General features: G+C 50.2%; 1 protein-coding gene across 23 annotated transcripts in view; it reads right to left on the reverse strand.

Moving 5' to 3' along the window:
• PLEKHA6 (pleckstrin homology domain containing A6) overlaps window positions 1-12,504 on the reverse strand; it is a 144,009-nt gene that overhangs the window by 50,737 nt on the left and 80,768 nt on the right. Inside the window, exon 1 of one of the 23 annotated variants that reach the window (XM_040462140.1) lies at window positions 6,875-7,093. The exons of 21 other annotated variants lie outside the window; for them this stretch is intronic. The gene's annotated coding sequence lies outside the window, so the exon portion shown is untranslated. Of the gene's footprint in view, window positions 1-6,740; window positions 6,836-6,874; window positions 7,094-12,504 lie in introns of those variants that run through there. One more of the 23 variants, XM_040462142.1, reaches the window with a different exon arrangement.

The raw sequence follows: 12,504 nt of genomic DNA on the forward strand, positions 1-12,504 counted from the left end.
CAACTCCGCCTATCCTCACAGCCCCCATCCCCACCCCAAAGGGCCAAAACACATTTCCCTTACTATGACCGGTTGTGGAATGCTGGGGGATGTTCACCCGGAGCTCGGTCCCTACCTCAGATAGAAAGCAGATGAGCTGGCTTAGTAGCCAACGGAGGGGAAATCACAAATCAGGGGTCCAGAGTCAGGTTTCCTCCCTTCCCCACCGTGTCCTTCCTTGGGGCCTCGCCGTACTATCTCCTAGCCCCTGCCCTGGGCTGGAAAGAAGCCCCAGACGGCAGAGTAAGGGTTGCGCTCTCGCGGGCTCTTTAGTCCCGGTCACTGTTTGTAGCGTGCACGCGCGCGTGTGCGTGTGTGCGGCGGGGAGCGGCGGATATCTCAGGGAGGGGAAGTTTGCGGGGAGTGTTCATTCTGATCTTGTGCCCCAGCTTGGATTATCTTATCTTCAAACTGATGACGACGGCGACGACGATGACGATTTTACTTTATGTGATTCCATTCATCTCCCGAAAAATGAAGATAACCGGGGTGGATATTCAGCACAGCCATGCTATGTTATGAAAACGTTGAAATTCTCCCTTATTGGTCAGTAAAGAGCAGCTCTACCAAGCCTCTTGAGCGCCCCCTCCTCACCTCCCCACCGGTGCCTGCCCCGCCCCCCCCCCCCCCCCCCCAGAGATCCAAAGACACCACGGGGGAGGGGGGGCCCACAGGACTCCAGGCCCCTGCGCTTTCTGGTCGACGAATTACTGAACGTCATTCCTGAAGTCGCCATTCCTTAACTGGCAGAACACCAACGGCCCTTGCAAGCGTCAAGATAGGGATTCTGGGCCCAGAAGTTGTGATGTGCAGGACGCAGGACGAGAGGGGCCTTTCCCGCTTTTCCACCCCACGCCTGACCCAACTTGGGAGAACTGGGGACACGCAGCTCCCTGGGGCTCCTCACCTTCCTTGCCCTCACGCTTTGGTTTTGTTCCCTGCTGAAGGGAAAGGACATTTGGGAAGGGCTGTCATTCTGGCTCCACCTTCCCTCCTCACAGCCTTTCCTGAGTGGTGAAGCCTGATGGGAGCAGGGGGAAGGCCCCAGTCTCTTCCCTCAGCCTCCAAGCCGCCTTCTCCTGACAGTCAGCAAGAGTCCCACGAGATAAAGGGGCAGGATACTAATTAATTACTGTCTCCCCCCCCCCCCCCGCCCCGGCTCTGAGCTAAATCCCAAAACCCCAACCTTTCAGAAGCTGAGGCGGCCCAGCTGTCTGCTTCCGAGCCTCCAGAAGGTCACTGGAACCAGCTCTCTTCATTCCTAGCTCAGCAGATTTGGTTCTGGTGTCCCAGACAACAGTCCCACCCCACCTCACCCCAAGGGAAAGCATTCGACAGAGTCAGTGTTCAGAGAACAATGCAACCAGACTAACGTCCCTCCTTCCACACCCTCCAAGGCTACAAATGCCTTCTCAGTTATCAATCCAGCAACCGGGGAGGGTCAAGTTGTCCTGTGCCTCAGCTTCCTTGTGTCAACAATGAACCAATGGTGCAGCCACTCTGGAAAACAGTATGGAGGTCCCTCGAAAAAACTAAAAAGAGAACTACCCTACGACCCAGCCATTGCACTACTAGGCATTTATCCACGGGATACGGGCGTGCTGTTTCAAAGGGACACATGCACCCCCGTGTTGATAGCAGCACTATCGACAACAGCCAAAGTATGGAAAGAGCCCAAATGTCCATCGATGGATGAATGGATAAAGACGATGTGGTATATATATACAATGGAGTATTATGCGGCAATCAAAAAGAATGAAATCTTGCCGTTTGCAACTACGCGGATGGAACTGGAGTATTATGCTAAGTGAAAGTGGTCAGTCAGAGAAAGACAAACATCATATGACCCCACTCATATGAGGACTTTAAGAGACAAAACAGATGGACATAGGGAAGGGAAACAAAAATGATATAAAAACAAGGAGGGGGACAAAACAGAAGAGACTCTTAAATGTGGAGCAGACGGTTACTGGAGGGGGTGTGGGAGGGGGGATGGGCTAAGTGGGGAAGGGGCACTAAGGAATCTACTCCTGAAATCATTGTCGCACTATATGCTAACTAATTTGGATGTAAATTAAAAAAAATAAAATTAAAAGAGAATAATAATTAAAAAAATGAACCACTGGTAATACATAGGCCTTGTTCAGTACACAACACAGATGAAGGGGTTCAGAACAAAGGGGATAAATTAAGCTCATGTGGTCTGGGCTTTGCATTTGGAGGAAGGCAAGGCCCATATCAGAGTCAGGGAAGCTGAGGTCCGTTGTCCCAACCCTAGTGACTGGAGAGAGAAGACAAAGTTCCTGTTCTTTGTCCAATCTGAGCCTTTTTTGTCTCCAGGAAAGAAGAGGGACAAAGCTTCATGATTCAGAGGGGAGACACCTGCTCCACCAGGCTGGCTGCAAGAACACAGGGATAAAAGACACAAACCCTCTTACTTGTAAGCCCGTGGGCCATAGGTCTGGGGACTGTGTGTGACATGCAGCAGGGGCGAGGGGGTACCCACGAATGTTAGTCCGACAACACCTGCCTAGGTGCGGAGATGCGGAAGGGCGGCCGCATACAAACTGCTTACCGCCTGGGCCTTCTCGGTTGCTGTTGGCCAGCACCTCACACACAGTAGGAACGGAATGGGTGATGGCCGTGGTTGCAGAGGCAGTGGGAGGAGTGGACGTGTGCCATTGCACTTTGGGAGCTGGAACTGTGAGTGAGAGAGGCAGGAGGGCTCAGCTTCCGGTCCCTCTCGCTGGGGGATGTGAAGGCAGGTTCCATATGCTCCGGGGCCCCCTCCTCGCCTCCCCGCTCCCAACTGGCCGGCCCATGCTGATAAGAGTCTAGGAAGCAGGGGCTTTGTCTGGGGGAGAGGAGAGCAGTAAATCAATGGGAGCAGAGAGCAGGGGCCTGGACAATTGCTTCTGGGGGGGAGGAGCCCTCATCTCAGGGAGGCGCATGGAGCAAGGGGGGGCAAAGGCAGGCGGATGGCAGCAAAGCTTTAGTGTTAGCATCACCCCTCACCTGCCCTGGGGGAGCCAAGCCGGCCTCTCCCCCCAGGGAGGGCTCAGCTGCTCATCTCTCCTAGACTGGGGGACACAGATGGATTGTGGGAAATTCCGAACACCTCCTTCTGCTGGGAGTGAGGAGTCTGGAACTTCCCATGTGCTTGGGGAGCTTGCCAAGGGCTCTGAGGGCAGAGGCATCTCCCCAGATTGCTGTCTGCTGTAGGGAGGATCCAAAGTGATCCTGGGAACGCAGGCCACCAGTGGAACGGGCCAGAAAATGGCTGTACCTGGGGAAGGTCATTGCCGTCTTCCCCCTCTGTGGACTGAGGACAGCTGTAGAGTGCTCCCCCTGCTATCCCAGAGAGGAGAAGTGAGATATAGAAAGGAAAGGACTTAGAGAACTATTGAAGAAGGCTGTCCCATAGAGTCAAAGAATGGAGAGTGTGTGGATTAACCTTACGGAAAAGGGTGAGGGCAGTGGTTTCCCCATCTGTAACAAAGTGACACCAGAGATGTTAAGTTAAACAAGATCACATGTTGGAAGCACAGAGGAAAATGCCTGGCACATGATCATTCCTTGGCAAATTGCTGAAGTTATAATCATTAATAGATTAAAGGGATCACATAAAACCAGTAGCATTCTTCTTTTTTTTTTTTTAATTTTTTTTCCACGTTTATTTATTTTTGGGACAGAGAGAGACAGAGCATGAACGGGGGAGGGAGACACAGAATCGGAAACAGGCTCCAGGCTCTGAGCCATCAGCCCAGAGCCCGACGCGGGGCTCGAACTCCCAGACCGCGAGATCGTGACCTGGCTGAAGTCAGACGCCCAACCGACTGCGCCACCCAGGCGCCCCCAAGTAGCATTATTCTAAAGCTGTGCCGTCCAGTTTAGTAGCCATTAGTCATATGGGACTATTTACATTGGAATTAATTAAGATGAAATAAAATTAAAATGCCAGTCGCTCGTCATGCTAGCCACATCTCACCGTGTGGCTCAACGGTCACAGTCTCCAGAGGCGACCACACGGGACAGACAGCCATGGCGCACTCTACCATCATGCAGCAGTCTATCTGGACAGCACGGGGCCAGAGTCTCTGCAAGCCACCTTCCGGTTCTAATATTTTTTGATTCTCTGGAACATGTACTTCCACACCAGCTGCTCTGGGCTCAGGGTCCTCAGGGAGTACAGGTACCCTGCAAGTCCTCAGCTACAGCAAGAAGCAGGGGAAATCTGCCACCACCACCAGAGTTTGGTACATTTCAAAGTCGCATCAGAATTGATTTGGAGAATCCATCACTTTTTAAAGCATATACATTAAGAGATTCCCCTCCAAGATGGGGAATATTGTTACTGACAGCCTGTTGGGGGCAGGCTTGGGGGAGGCACTGGGGAAAGGTTACACAGCAAGCAGCTCACTCTGTGCAGAGAGGAGAGGTGGTAAGGGGGAAAGAATGGGGGAGCCCGTTCCTCCCCTGCCTTCCTTTTCTGTCTTGGATTGGCCAACTTCTGGCAGAGACCAGAGGGAGGAGGAGGAGGAGGAAAGAGGTGAGCTGCAGGGTCCTTTGGTTTAGAACAGGAAGAGCAGGCACACAGGGAAAAGATAGAGGAGTGGCCACCAAGGACAGGGGGCTTAGAAGTCCTCCTTCCCTGCGCCTCCCCCATCCCACCCTACCACCCAGACCTGGAGCCTGTGGTAATCACAGGGAAACAATCTGTCCCTAAACAAACAGCACTTGAAGCGGGTGCCAGAGTGCGTTCATTGATAACCCAGGTCGAGACAGGGGAGGAAGATCTCAGAGGAACGGGAGAGGCACTCCCAGGCCTAGACCCCAGCCAAGGAAAAGAGGGGGCCTGCAAAGGGAAGGGAAGAGGGAGACAGAAAGAGGGGACCACTGTCCCCACCCCTGTTCCCCCCGCCCCCGCCTGCCATGCAAATAGCCTCGAAGGAAGACGAGGCAGGGAAGCTGCAACAAGAAGGAACAGAATGCTCTCGGGAGGGGAGTGGAGAGGAGGAAAGGGAGAAGGATGCTGTACTGGTGCCGGTCAGGACAGGTGCCAGTCCGGGTAAGTGACACCAGAGTAACAGGTGCGGCTGCCTGCACCTGTCAGAGCGTGTGAGCCACTGTGCTGCTGTTGCAACTCCCGGCTGGGCCCGGGGACGGCACAGCCTACGGAATTCCCAGGGCCTGGTGCAAAATAAAAACGCAGGGCCCCTTGTTCGAAGATTAAGAATGTCAGGACGGCAACAGCAGAGCATTAAACCAGGCCTTGCTGAGCCTGTGGGGCCCACTGCGCAGGCTGTATGCCCAGGAAGTCCATCCAGCCTGGGGGTGCCAGGCCCTCCGTGCCACTTCCCCTGGGACTTGTGAGGGCGGAAGACGGCCGATCCCCTCTGCGGCTCACTCTCTTAATACAGGGCAGAGCACAACAAGTGGCCCCGCTCCTCCCATCTCTACTCCCCCCCCCCCCCCCCCTTTCTTGGCTCACATGCCCAGAAACTTGGCTTTTGCTCTTGCCCTGCTGGGTCCCGGGCCCGGCCCTTCCCCTTTCTTGTGCCTGGTTTCTGTTTGCCTGTGGGGAGCCCGGCAGCTGAAGCGCCCAGCTGAAAGCCACCAGGGGCTTGGGTTTGCCTTATCTCTCAAATCTGCCTCCAAGATGGCACAGGGAGTGCTCCGTTCCTACCCAACAGTCCCCTTCAGGGCCACCTAACATCAGCATTATGCCCTCCAACCTTTTTCGTCCCAAGAAAGTGGCACGGCTACAAAAGAGCTCCTGGCTAAGGGAGGTGGGGGCGGCGGGGCAGCGGGGTGGGGGAGTCAACATTTCTGCTTTGGAGACAGATCAGGCTTTCATTTTTTGTCGCATGTGCACACATGAGTACACATGCGTGCTGAGCATACACACACACACACACACACACACACACACATATACACACACCATCAGCTGAAAACAGTGCACCTGCCCCCTCCAACAAAACCCAGAACTCTGGTCCACATTCCCTGCAGGAGTCTGACTTATCTGGAGATGGTGCCTGGGTCAAAGAGCACAAATGTTTTGGAAGCTGAGGGAAGGAGGGACCTGAAGTTGAGAGAAAGGGAACGAGAGACACCCGAACCCAAAAGATTGGTCCTCTTTTTTTTTTTTCTGGATTTGTCTGGCTCCCAAATGACAAACTTTGTCTTCTTCATGAGAGTCGCACTCCCGGGCCACTGCCAGCTCTCTGCACCGCCTCCCTCACGGGTTCTGTCCTACCCTCTTCCTCTCCACACCTAAGTAAAAAAAGATGGAAGGACAAGCCACAGCGATCCCAGCCTCTTTGGCGGGGCCTCTCTGCCTTCCCTCTTGCCTGCTCCCAGGAAATCAGCCCACGAGAGGGCAGGCCGGGGGCGCTTCTGCCCGGGGCTCCCAAGCCCCTCTCTGGAGACAATGGCTCAGAGAGGGAGGACGCAGCCAGCCAGCTTTATGTGCAGGGTGGCCACACACAAAACCATTGTCTCCACATCAGGATAGACAATGGTTTGTATCTCCAGCTCCTGTGCCAAGTAGTTCACCCCCTTGGATGAAAGCAACCCTCAACATTCCCTTGTAAGAAATAGCCTGATACTGAAATCTGGCCCCAAGCTGAGAATTTGTATCCGGCTGTAACAAAAGCCCGTTCTAGCTGACGGACTGGGTGTATCCAGCGCTCCCTTACCTGGTCCAGAGCCACCCAGGCAAACACACGGGGACAGATCACCACTCTCACCACTCACTCGCCGGCCTCTGCTTGCTCGTCCCCCGACTCCTTTCACACTCAGGAATAGGGAAAAGGTTTCCTTTAATACTCACCAGGTCCCTGGTGGGTAGCAATCATTAACAGCCACACATGCTGACTGGCCTTAACCCCTTCAGCGCTGGGTTGCCTCCGGCTGACTGATGGACAGCCCTGTCCTCTCTTCCCAGCCCTGGGCCAGCCCAACTCCCACCTTGATGTCACCCACCTGAGTAATGCCGGCCTCCCATGTGGAGAGCGGAGAGCGGGAGCCCTCTAGTCCCACCCAGGCTGCCCCGCCTGATTGGAGCACACTCCAACCTGAGGCGCTTGGCTCTGGCGTGGTGCCCAATTGGATGAGCCCACATTATGAAATATTTGCCTAGCAGGCCAATAGAGGAGCCGGGATCTGGGGGAGGGGATGCTATTTTTATTTATTCCTGGAGGAGGGAGAACAGACAAAGGTAGTCCCTCGCATCCCTAGCCCTGGGACGGGAAGCAGTGGGAAGGTGGTCTCAGGTGGATGGAAGCGTCTCTAGCTTCTCTGTCCATGTACGGGGCACAATCCTTGAAGGCTTCTGAGCATTTCAGCTCCTGGCTGTTTAGCGAGAGGGCTTCGTTGCCTTAATAATCCCCTGCCTCGCTCAGGAGTTTGGAGAGTCTTAGCAGGAACTGTAACAGAAACCAAGAAAGGAAACTCCTTGACCGGCAAAGGATTGCTCGTCTCTACTTAAACTGTGCAGCTATAGGTGGTCTTCTTTATATTTCAAAGTTGCAGAAATTGTTTTGTTTTTGGGTTCTTTTTTGTTTTTGCATCTTTGGAGGATGCAGCTGAAAGGTGGGCAGGAATGAGTGGAGACAAATCCCCTCTTTATCCCTTTAAAAATAGGCTTCTGATTTGGGGAAATCTAAATCCAGCATAAAAGTATCCACATGTAGGACACATGCAAATCTATGCAGATATGTGCAAATGAGCAGCTCCGGGCTTTTCAGAGTAAGTCCTTGCCGGGATTTTTCTAGTTTGAGGAAGAAACCAGGTAGTCTCAAAACCTTATATCAGAGCATCTTACTAGAGCTTAAAGATAGCAGCCGAGAGAACATAGAGAGCTCAGCAAACAGATTTATCGAACATGTACTACGTGTAAGGCCTTTAAGTATACTCTATTAGAGTGTTAAAAACATGATCATAAATATATAGCATACACAGGAGAATGCAAGTGCCCTCCCCCTGCACGCCCGCAATGAATACCCACTTCTCCTTTCAGGGCCCAGTGAGTGAGCTGGCTGCTCCAGGCCTTGCCAGCCTGGGTCTAGCAGCTGGCACCTCCTCCTTATCACCCCTGGTTCCTGTTTGTCTACCAGTAAGCCCAGCCACTGTGGCCCAGGACCCTGGCTTAAACCAGCCCAGGGGCCTTATCTTATCTCCCAGGCTGCCTTCCCAGTGGCCTGATGGCTGGTTGGCCCTAGTCTCTTAAAGGGGCTGCACTATATTTCCATCTAGTCGGACCTCAAGAATACCCTCAGAAATCTAGGGAAGCACAGCCTGTGGAGGGTCAGATTCACCACCCCACCCCCTCTTGGCATTCCCTTTACAGCCACGGCAGGCTGCGGGGCTGCTACTGGAATGACTTACTGACTTAAAACAGGGAAAGATGCTAACGTTGTTACATACCACTTTAAATGCTTATCATATCATGCAAAGGCCCTGCACCTCAGTATTTCCAGGCCCCAGTTCTGTTATTGAGTTTTTAAAAGCCGGGGGGGGTGGTGGTGGTGGTGAGAGGCTCAGGATACACCGTCAATATAGTAAAATCAGTTGTACCTCTAGCTACTAACCTGAAAATTGAAATTTTAAAAACGCCATTTGCAATAGAATTAAAAGTGTGAAATATTAAGAAATACCTTTGGCAAAAGATGTGAAAGACCTATATACTAAAAATTATAAAACACTGCTGAGAGAAATTAAACCAAATATAAATAAAAGGAGATAGGTATTGTTTGCATGGATCGGAAGATTCCATATCGTTAAGGTATCAGTTCTCCCCGTATTTTTCTACAGATTCAACACGATCCTTTGTAAACGCTGACAAGCTGATTCTGAAATGCATCTAGAAATCAAGGGACCTCTAATAACTAAAAAACTTTCAAAAAGAAGTGCAAAGTTAGAAGCCTTAGACTCTCTGACTTCAAGACTCATTGTAAATCTACAGTAATCAAGACAATGTGATATTGGCATAAAGATATATGTATAGACCAATGGGACAGAATAGAGAATCCAGGAATAATCTATGCATATATGGTCAATTGGTTTGCCACAACGGTGTAAAGGCAATTCAATGAGGGATTGACAGCCTTCTTAATACAGGCTGCCGGAAAAAACAGAGATCCCGACACCTAAGGCAAACAAAAACAAGCCCCCTGACCCTACTGTAAAAAAATTAACTGAAAAGGAACCAAGATCTAAATGTAAGAGCCACAACTGTAAGATTGCTAGGAGAGACCATAGGAGAAAAATCTTCAGTGATTTTCGGTTTGGCAAATGTCTTAAATATGACACAAAATTCACCAACTTCATCAAGAAATCATCAAGAAATTGAACGTCACCAAAATGAAAAACCACTCTTCAAAAGATGCGGTTACAAAAAGGAAACGGCAAGCCATAAACAGGGAGGACACATTTGCAAAACATGTACCAGACGTAAGATTTTTATCCAGAATACATAGAGAACTCTTGCCACTAAATATTAAAGACGGCAAACACCACCACCACCACCACCACAAAAAATATGGGCAAAAGACGTAAACAGACACTCCACCAAAGAAGATCTACAATGTCAAATCAAGTACACGAAAAGATGCTCAACATCATTAGTCATTAGGGAAAGGCAAATTGAATGCACAATGAAATAACGCTACACACCCACTAGAATAGCTAAAATTAAGACTAATCATACCAAGTGTTGACAAGACTGTAGGGGAATGGAACTCATCCACTGCTGATGAGGATATAAAGGGTACCTCCACTTTGGGAAAGTTTGGCAGTCTCTTAATAAGTTAAACGTGTGGTTATCTTACAACCCACTGATTCCTAGGTATTTACCCAAAAGAAGCGAAAAGCATGTGTCCACACAAAGACTTGTGCACAAATGTTCATAGCAGCTTGTCAGAGCCCCAGGCTGCAAAAAACCCCAAATGTCCACGAACAGGTGAATACAATGTATGTGCTACACCCATACAACGGGCTATGCCTTGACAATAGGAAGAAATGAATTATTACGGGTGCATCTCAAAATAATTATGCCGAGTGAAAGAAGTCAGACACCCCCAAGGTGGAAAATGTATCCTGTATGACTCCATTATATGAAATTTTAAAATGCAAACTAATCTATAGTGACAGAAAGCAGATGAAAGTTTGAGGGGGAGTGGGGTAGATGGCAGGATTTCAAAGAGGCAGGAAGAAACTGGAGAGCCACACGTCAGGGGACATTATGTTAATCGTGGTCGTAGTTTCACAAAACCCATCAGATGTTACCCTTTAAATATATGCAGTTTACCTTCAGTTAATTGTACCTCAGTAAAGTAGAAAAACTTTCGTTTGAAACATCAGTACAATACAAAACAACACAACAGCTCCACCTGGGTCCTACCCATTATGTTTTACACTGTGATGGATGTGGGCAAGTGGTGGTGGGGGGGACAGGCTGGGGTTCCAGCTTTGCCTGGTGACTTAGTCTGACAGAAATGCTGGTTCAAGCCAGGGATGAGCATGGGCCCTGAATCGGCCTGAATACCTCGCATGGATTCAGGTCAAAAATGTGGCAGATCTGAATACGGTCTTTATAAAAATAAAGGATTATCTTATGACAGAAGGGAAAATATGAAGTACAACCCTTTATGATCCCCAAAGCACTCTTATCCTTATCTCATTTGGTTCTTTCATGGCCCCATGAGGCAGGCAGAAAAATATTATCACCCCTCATTTTAACAAAAACCCTGAAGTTCAAGGAGATAGAGTCTTGGCCAAGATAACCCACCTGCCATATGGGAGGGGAGGCTAAACCCTGATGGGGTCTTTCAATCTCGGTTCAAGGCTCTTTCCTGTTGCCACAAGAACTGTCCCCAGCCGGGGTGACTGGCTCCGACTGTGGACCGTGGACCAGCGTCCGGTGCTCACCCTGCCCTGGGTGGATGTTCTGGTGACTGATCCAGAAGGGGCTCCCAGGGTGGATGAAAACAGGGGCAGATCTGGGGTCAGAATAGGATCAACGAACGGGAACCATGCAGTGTTAAGAGAGAGGAGACTGTTAGAGACGAGAGGATCAAGGATCTAATTTGATCACACATTTGATGAGAAGCGGGAGGATGACAACCAAAGCCACTCCCAAGGCAGGAAGTCTGGTGGGTGTGGAAGCAGCTGGAAGCTGTTAGAGGGCTCCAGGCCAGCAACCCGGCTGGGCTCCAGGCCTCTGTACCCCTCCTCTCCCTCCTCTTCTCTCCCTGCCCCGCCCTCCCTCCTCCAGCACTCTGGCCAGGGCACAAGAACAGTGGCTGGCTGGGAGCCCCACCTCTCTCTCCCCCTTGTTCCCAGGACAGGATGCTGGAAGGGAGGAGACCTAACTGTGCAGGGCATGGGGACACGACATGTAAGGGGCATCCAAGAACTCAGTAATCAAGATTGATACTATTTTCTTAATGGAATATTTTTCAAAATAAAAATGCAAAAAAAAAAAAAAAACAAAACCAAAAAACCCATGATAAATGACATATTTTAAATAAAACCCAGATCGGTATTACTGAATTTCCCTCTTGTCTGAGGCTCTAGCATGGCCTACAGGGGCACTGCTATCGGTCCCGTCTTTACTTAAACTGCTGATATTTCGTTCTTTATGAAATTTTGGCACTAATTTTGAGTTTTTAAAAATATTGCTCTCGGTTGGCGGGGTGGGGGGCACAGGGGTGGCTCAGTCGATTGAGCGGTCGACTCTTGATTGTGGCTCAGGTCTGATCTTACGGTTCATTGCGATGGAATCCTGCATCAGGCTCTGCTCTGACAGCACTGAGCCTGCTTGGGAGTTTCTCTCTCTTTGTCTCTCTCTGCCCCTCCCCTACCTGTGCTCTCTCTCTCTCAAAATAAATAAACAAGAAAAAATAGTAAAAAAAAAAAAATACATAAAAATACTGCTCTGGATAATTGAGTTTTTTGGCACCCCTTAAGTGTTGTCCCTACGAGGGAACTCACATCCCTTACCTCATTCAGACCTGCTCAAGGATGAGGCTAGGGGGGCATGGGAGGGAGCTGGGAAGACTGGACAAGGCCCAGAAAGGGCTAGGGAGGGTCCTGCACTCTTCGAAACACCTCGAGGCACGAATAACAGAAAAAGGCTGAGGACTTCTTCTAGAGTAAAGGGGAATAAAGAGGCATGGTCCTGGATTGGATTCTAATGATTAGGGCAACTGATAAAATTTAAATATGGATTGTTTATTAGGTACTAGTCCTGCATCAACGTGACATTTCCGAAATCTGTTCGTTTGTACTGTGGTTATGCAAGAGAATATCCTTGTTTTGAAAAAGGAAAAAAAAAAAAAAGATGATGCAGAAAGAAGGGCTGGAGGGAAGCCCACGCCCCTCTTTCTCTAGTCTCTCTCCTCCCATTCTAGGCAGTCCCAAGAGGGAACAGTAGGAACTGGGGTTGGCAGAAAGTCTTGT

This window comes from Herpailurus yagouaroundi, unplaced genomic scaffold, assembly GCF_014898765.1.
Source record: "Herpailurus yagouaroundi ecotype Mexico unplaced genomic scaffold, PumYag 308, whole genome shotgun sequence".
Taxonomy (NCBI): Eukaryota; Metazoa; Chordata; class Mammalia; order Carnivora; family Felidae; genus Herpailurus; species Herpailurus yagouaroundi.